Here is a 7,909-nt window from a genome sequence, read left to right as displayed (position 1 = left end):
CTTGGCAGTTCGGGCTGGACCATTCCCATGAGGCACAGGGTCAAGACTGATTTGCATAAAGCTGTGTCTGAACTGGGGTGGCGAAGTGAGCTAAAGAACATTGATGGATCCAACCCAGATCTATGAATGGACGTGAGTGTCTGAAAGTTTCAGCGCTCCGTCCATCATCTCCCTAGCTAGCCTGGCTGATGAGGGCCGTTAAACCAAAACCGGATCCAGGATGCCTGTTTCCGGTCCAGGGAAGACATGGCTTGTCAGTTCGGGCTGGAGTGTTCCCGTGAGGCACAGGGTCAAGACTGATTTGCATAAAGCTGTGTCAGAACTGGGTTGACGAAGTGAGCTAACGAACGATGATGGGTTCAACCCAGATCTGTGACTGGGGGGAGTGTCTGAAAAGTTTCAGCGCTCCGTCCATCATCGCCTTGTGTTTGCTATGTTGAAATTAAGTTGAAAAGAAAACAGCATAATTCTTTATCACTTAGTTTGGAATCCAATATATCAATTTTTACAGCCTTACAAATTGTTGTTATTTAAGAAATTTATTGTGGCATCAAGACTATTAAACTATGTGTTTTACAGTTTTGAATGCCTAATGTTGGTACTCCTCACCTTTCTGTACCTGATTGTTGTCTGCTCTGGGTTTGAGGGATATGACCAGGTATAGAGTACCACTATACACTGCCAGAAACATTACTGTGATTAAGGTAATGCTGATTCAGCTTGGAATGTAGGCTTACCCTAGTTCTACTTTTTTAGGTCTTGGCTAGCGTAGGCTGCGCATGCGCAATCTCGCTGGCGAGATCTTATGTCTTCTAGTAAGGAGGTAAACGAGCTAGGTCTTCTCCATTAGCTGGCTTCCTAAACGGAGGCCAGCCATTGGAGAAGAGCTGTGTCCGTCACTTTAAGCCGTGTCCGTTTGGGATTGAGGGGCATGTTTTTTGCTGTCCTTTCTATCCCTGACATCATCCATCCAAAACACACCCCCCAATCCGAAAAGGACGGGGCTTAGTGACTGACAAATCCGCCTGTGCGTCAGTTCTCATCCGAGCTCTGTGACTTTACTGCGTTCGTTTTAAAAATGCCCAGCGCACGTTCGTTAAATTTCTAACCTCAGCAGAACAAGCCGCTGTATTCACGATGACCGGCAACAGATTTCAGCTGTTTGCATCGCGTCCAAATTGAACGGCAAACTGTAATCCACTTCAGAGCATTCAATCTCTGTTATTTTACGGCAGCTTCAACGAGCCAAAGTCGGCGCCCGCGCCTGATGGTGGGCGGGCCCGGCCGAGACTAGAGAGGAGCCTTGCGGGCTCCATTTTTGCTACCCCCAGGCAGGAGGAAGCAGTGCAGTTTGGCCCCCCGAGGAGCCCTGGTGAAGGGGAGCTCCCCTCAGCATTAGGGGGGCCTGGAGCAGCCCCAAAGCAGAGCGGAGGAGAGGGAGTTGGTGCGTCGAAGGCCCGGGTGGGTAGGGTTAAGAGGGAGCGTGCATTTAGTGTGCGAGCCTGTGGGGCCCACCCGCACATGTTTGGTGCCCGCTTTGGGGCACATCATCGGTGCTCGCAGCTGCCCCGCTTGTTTCGATTCCATCTGGGAACCTGTTTTGCCCAATAAAAAAAAAAGCCTGCTCCTCTCCGTGAACTGCGACGCTCGCCCCCTGGGCTTCGCTGCCGTTGCCCGGGTGCTGTCACGGCTTCCCAGCCCCATGCGCCCCACACAATAAGGCAACTATATGGGGAGGAAGATCAGAGTCCAGGGCAAGGAAAGACGGGGGAGGGAGGGCAGGACCGGGGGTGGGAGGAAAGAGTTGAAGAGGTGGGCTAGGGGGAGGAAAAGAGCGACAAAGACAGAAACAGGGCTGGTGTCAAAGACACGAGATGACGAAAGCATGGGACTGAAGGGGAAGGCGAGGTGAGGAGCAGAGGTAGTTACCATTGCAGTGAAACAAAACATACTGAGTGCGCCCCGAACCGAAAGTGGGAGATGTTCATGGCGAGCGGCGGAGAAAGTGCAGTTGAATTAAATGAGGGACAACTTTGCGACTGAGAGCAGAACACTGTATGATGAGGGGAATAAAGCAAAAGATGGGTTAAGGGCCAGCTTTAGAGATAGCATAGAGTTGGGAGGGCTGGCAAAGGGGAGGAGAGAAAGGATGAGGGGCCAACCTAGAGGAGGGGTTATAGGAGGTGACGTAGAGAAACAGAAGGGCTGGTGTGCGAAAGCTTTATTAAGACTATTTGCACAGGAACTTTTTTTAATTGGTCTGTTTAAAATTGTAACCTATTGAGGCACCCCACGCACTTTACTCAGCCGATTGAGGGCTGAGTGCAGGCAAGAACCTACGACCCCAGAGGCAGCCGGTGGAGCGAGTGGCCATCTTGGGGGTAGGAAAGGGTTGCAGGCTAGTTGTTCTTGGCAGCATGATTGCAAGCCTTATATAACTGGACCCCTCGGCGCAGGCGCCACTTTAGGAACTCCTGAGGCGGAAGCCGGGAGCTCGTTTTTTTATAATTGCACCACTTGCACCTTTTACTGGTATTTCCACAGGAACTTTTTAAAATATGGTCTGTTTAAAATTGTAACCTATTGAGGCACCCCACGCACTTTACTCAGCCGATTGAGGGCTGAGTGCAGGCAAGAAGCAGCCGGTGGAGCGAGCGGCCATCTTGGGGGTAGGAAAGGGTTGCAGGCTAGTTGTTCTAAGCATCGCGATTACGAGCCACATATAAGGGTGCCAGATGCGTTCGCGCAGCAGACGCGAGCAGCGGGCGCGCCAAAGGCAAGCCCGTCTGCGCCTGTCTGCGCCAGGCGGGGCCTAGGGGCCAAGTCCCTTGTCCATGTTATTTCTGCCTCCCTCTAGTACTCACGCGCCACCCTCCTGCAATTCAGAGGCGCTGTTGACACTGCATGCAGACACTCGGTTAATCTAGAGAAAAAACAACAGAGATGCCGTCAGTGTACCTTCCAACTTAACATGATGGAGAGGAATCAGCGGAAGAATGAATACAAGCTTAATATGGCATTGCTTAACTGTAGATCCTTGCCACAACATGCCATAGAAATTTCAATGCTGTTGCAGAACATGGCACTCGATGTGCTGTTTCTCACAGAAACTTGGCTAGGACCCAGCTCGGGCCCGGACATAGTCCAGGCACTTCCCCCGGGTTTCCTGATCCAGCATACTGTCAGATAAGGGAGGATAGGAGGAGGGATTGCGATCCTTTATAAGGACCACTTAGTATGCCGCCTCCTAGGCAGCCCTCTCACGGACTGTGAAAATGTCCACTTCTCCATCGCCCCATCGCCTTCAGCCTCGTTTACAGGCCTTCTTGTATACCGGCCCCCTGGAACAGCGGGACAATTCTCCAATGTACTACTGGAAGCGGTAGTTAACTTGGCTAGTACTGCCTCGAATTTCACCCTCTTGGGAGACCTTAATTTACACTTTGATAACCCACAAGACATAATAGTCAAAGATCTGGCCCAAGACCTGGCAGCATGCGAAATGCCCTTGAAAGCCCATCAAACCACCCATATAAAGGGACATCTCCTGGACCCAATTTTTTCTAACATCAAAGAATTAACCACCAAGGAACCTATTCCGGTCCCTTGGTCGGACCATTTTGTAATACCTTTTACCTGGCACTCACCCCCTCCGGGTCCGATCAGGCCCTTCTGCAGGACGCAAGCCCGACATTGGCCCAAACTTAATGTGAAGGAGTGGTCGGAAGTATTGATTGCTACCCACCCCTCGGCTAATCCTGACACTACAGCTGCTAATACAGATTTCAATCTGTGGATTGAACAATCTCTGGATACAGTGCTCCCCAGGAAATCTAAAATGCAAAAGATCGGCTCAACCAATCACCCTTGGTTTGCCCCGAACTCTGTAGACTCAAACAGAGTTGCAAAAGAGAGGAAAGACAATGTAGGAAAGACTTCAATTCGGAAAAAAAACAATTACAGGGCCTCTATCAATGCCTATAAATCAGCTCTTAAGGCAGCAAAGACTGCCTTCTTTGCAGAGAAAATCATCTCCTCCCCTAACGCACCTAAAGAGATTTTTAGGATTGTTAAATCCTTTTAAAGGCCCTAGACCCCCCCCCCTCCAGTCTCAGGTGCAACGGAATCCCGCTGCGAAGAATTAGCAACCTTCTTTCTCACCAAAATCCAAAAAATACTCTCGTTCTTTCCCCCTAGGCCTACTCCTGATCCATCCCTGCAGCTTGAAACATCCCCGCAAAACAATGCTCCCAAATTGACATCCTTCACTCCCCTTACCGAGGAACTGCTCCCCTTACTTCCTAACTCAATAAAAAGTGGTTCGCCACTTGATGCTGCCCCAATTAGCATCCTAAAAGCAGCCCTGCCTGCCATCATCTCACCCATCATCAACCTGGTCAACTCCTCGATCGAATCGGGCGTAGTCCCAAGGGACTGGAAACTGGCCATGGTCAAACCGCTAGTAAAAAAACCTCACCTTGACCCGGGAGATCTATCCAATTATCGTCCATTATCCCTCTTCCCTGGCATCAGCAAGCTGGTGGAAAGATTTGTAAACCGCCAACTGTCCTCCTTTCTGGAAACCTTCAAGCTCCTCCACCCCTCTCAGAAAGGTTTCTGCCCTGGACAAAGGACGGAGACGACACTCGTCAAAGTGGTCGAAGAGGATCCTGGGCGCGGGAGGTGATGTGGCCATCCCTCCTAGACCTTAGCGCCGCCTTTGATACGGTGAATCACCGTATCCTTCTAACTCGTCTAAACAAACTCGGAGTCTCGGGAAAGGCCCTGGCCTGGTTGGAATCGTTCCTTCAGGAAAGACATTTTCAGGTGTTCGAAGGGAATTCCCACTCCTCGCCTCTACCATTGCAGTGCGGGGTTCCTCAGCCCCACGCTTTTTAATGTTTACATGTCTCCTCTGGCTGAGATAGTGGCTCCCTACGGGATTCAATTGGTCATCTACGCCGACGACACACAGCTCGTGGTCTCCCTTAATCAAGCAGAACAGTCCCCCACGAACCTGAGTGCCTGTTTGGAAGAAGTCGCCAATTGGATGAGTCAGTCCCAACTCAAGCTCAATGGCGACAAAACTGAACTCATGCTATTAGGCAAGCAGGCAATATTTAACTCCTCCACACTTTGGCCAGCCTGCATGGGCCCAGGACCGACTCCAAAATGTGAAATTAAGAGTCTGGGACCAGGAGCTCTCGTTTAAAGTCCAAGCCAGGAAAACAGCGGCCACCTGCTTTGGTCTGCTAAAATCTATACGGAAAATTCTCCCCCAGCTGCCTGAGAAGGCCAAAATAATCTTAGTCCAAGCCTTGATTTTATCCAGGGTCGATTACGGCAATGCCATCTACTTGGGAGCCCCGACTTTGGTTATTCACAAGCTCCAGGTGGTCCAGAATTCAGCGGCTAGACTGCTGACTGGTACGAACAACCGCACCTCAGCCAAACCAGTATTAAGTTCACTTCACTGGTTACCCATAAAGGAACGTATACACTTTAAGTCCCTCTGCATTGCCCATAAAAATCTGCAGGGCAAAGGTCCCCCCATTCTCACCAATCTCATCAAACCCTATAAAACGTCCAGGAGCCTGCGCTCCAACGACCTCCGCCTGGCAGAAGTGCCCAGAATTAGGAAGTCCCGCTCCAGAGGCCGTCTCTTCTCTTACAATGCATCGAAATATGGAACTCCCTTCCCCTCCCCCTTCGTCAAGAAACCAACCACCTCACCTTCCGCAAGAAACTAAAAACTTGGCTCTTTCCTTAAAAAAACAACCCCTACCCACTCTGCCTCCCTATGTTCCAAGCGCTGGGATACTCCCGGGTAGCCATGCGCTATATAAGAACAGTTTCCATTCCATTCCATCCATTCCACTCTGGGGTCGGTATTTCAGCTTTGGGTGGAAAGTAGAGTACAGGCCTGCTGAACCTGTGTCTCGTGCACGGACAGGGGTGGACTCAGTTGTATGGGGGTGCTTTGAACTTTTGTTTCGACATTTCACTGTTGTAGATAGTCCTGCTTCTAGGCAGGATGTTTGCCTGTTGTAAACCCGGCAGGGCTGGGTTAGCCTTTAATCCCTCAGCAGAAAAATACTGTGTAACCTGGTTCCTATGCTTCGAGCCTTTGCTAGCTCTTAGAATTATGCTCTGGGGCTCTGTGTATGTGTGTGCGGCTCTGTGTGTGTGTGGCTCTGTGTGTGTGTGACTCTGTGTGTGTGTGGGTGGCTCTATGTGTGTGTGGGTGGCTCTGTGTGCGTGTTGGTGGCTGTGTGTGTGTTGGTGGCTGTGTGTGTGTATGGGTGGCGCTTGGCTCTGTGTGTGTGTGTGTGTGTGTGTGTGGCTCTGTGTGTGTGGGTGGCCCTGTGTGTGTGTGTTGGGCTCTGTGTGTGTGTGTGGCTCTGTGTGGGTGGGTGCGTGTGGGTGGGTGCGTGTGGCTCTGTGTGTGCGTGGGTGTGTGTGCCTCTGTGTGTGTGTGTGTGTGGGTGCAAATGCAATAGGTCTCGCATTTGCGAGAGATTCAGCTATTGGCATTGTAAATGACAATGCCATTTATTTATATGTTTTAAAAACAAAAACATAAACAAAAATAATGTCATGAGCAATGCCAATAGCTCTAACTTTAACAAAGAAGAAGCCATTGCATTGTAAATGCTTGTTTAAAATCCTCCAGAGACAGCCTGCAGGAAGCGTCATTGGGCTGAGCGTTCATCCCACACAGTTGCTGTGATCTGAACGTCTTATATTTGAGTCTTTTATAGGCAGACGCAGCAGTTCTTTTTTCCATAGGTTGGTTAATCTGTTAACAGTAAGAACCGCTATTTACGACAGAAGTGAGATGTGACACCCTGTATTCAACATATTATTGAGTATGCTATATAATCCCGCCTTGTTGACTCAGCCTTACTTAAAACTGGGTATCCACGCTGCACCCTTGTTTCTTTCCTCCTCTCTGGGGCAAACTTGCATCTTGCACGGTGCTCTGGTGCCCAAGAGAGACAGTCTTGAAATGTCTGGCATTCCTCATAGGTCCGCCCCGCTCACTTGGCACCAAGGTGCCAGCTCTTGAGCTCATCACGAGGCTGGACGCTGCCAGGACAGTGGGAAATCCTTGCCCAGATTCCAGTCTCGGGAGTTGGCTCCACGTCAGTGGTCTGAAGTAAGCGTGGCCCACAGAAAGTCAGAGAAAAAGGCAAATTCGTCAATGTTCCATAAAAACGATTTGATCCGGGTTCAGGTTGTTGTCGAGAATCGAGTCTGTGTGGCCCACTGGGAGACTCGCAGATGTCAGTGGGACTCCCTTTACTGATGCAGTGCCAATGAGATAAACCGTGACTCTGCACGTGTATGTGAGGGCATGAGTATGTGGGCACACGTGTTTAGGTCTGATGTGTGTGCATGCGTGTGTCTGTATGTTTGAGCATCTTTATGCATGTGTGTGTGCATGTGCTATGTGCACTTGTGTGTTCATGTGGGGAGAGCATGGCTTCGTCTGTGTGTGCATGTGTACGTTTGTGCATTTTGGCTGTGTGTGTGCCAGTGCGTGTTTTTATTACTCTGTATATGTGTGTGCAAGTGCGTGTATGATTGTGTGTGTTAGTGCTTTCGTGTGTGTAGGATGATCTGTGTGTCTGTGCCAGCATGCATGCACAGGTGCCTGTCTGTAGCTGATACATGCATGTTTGTTTTCATATAATCGCGTACATCTGTTTAGTTTTGCCTGTTAGTATGTGTTAACATTCTGTATGCGCGTGCGTGTTTTGGTGTGTGTGTGAGAGAGAATTTAGTTATGTACACCTTTGTTTGCGCTCTGGTGTGTGTGAAAGCGCACGCGTGCATGTGTCGTTTTGCACATTTGTGTATTTGTTCCCGGTTTTATTTTTTTACACATTTTTACTAGGCCAACAGT

This window comes from Lissotriton vulgaris, chromosome 1_1 (assembly GCF_964263255.1).
Source record: "Lissotriton vulgaris chromosome 1_1, aLisVul1.2, whole genome shotgun sequence".
NCBI lineage: Eukaryota > Metazoa > Chordata > Amphibia > Caudata > Salamandridae > Lissotriton > Lissotriton vulgaris.
The sequence above is the reverse complement of the archived record's forward strand: the minus strand, read 5'-3'. Positions refer to the sequence as shown.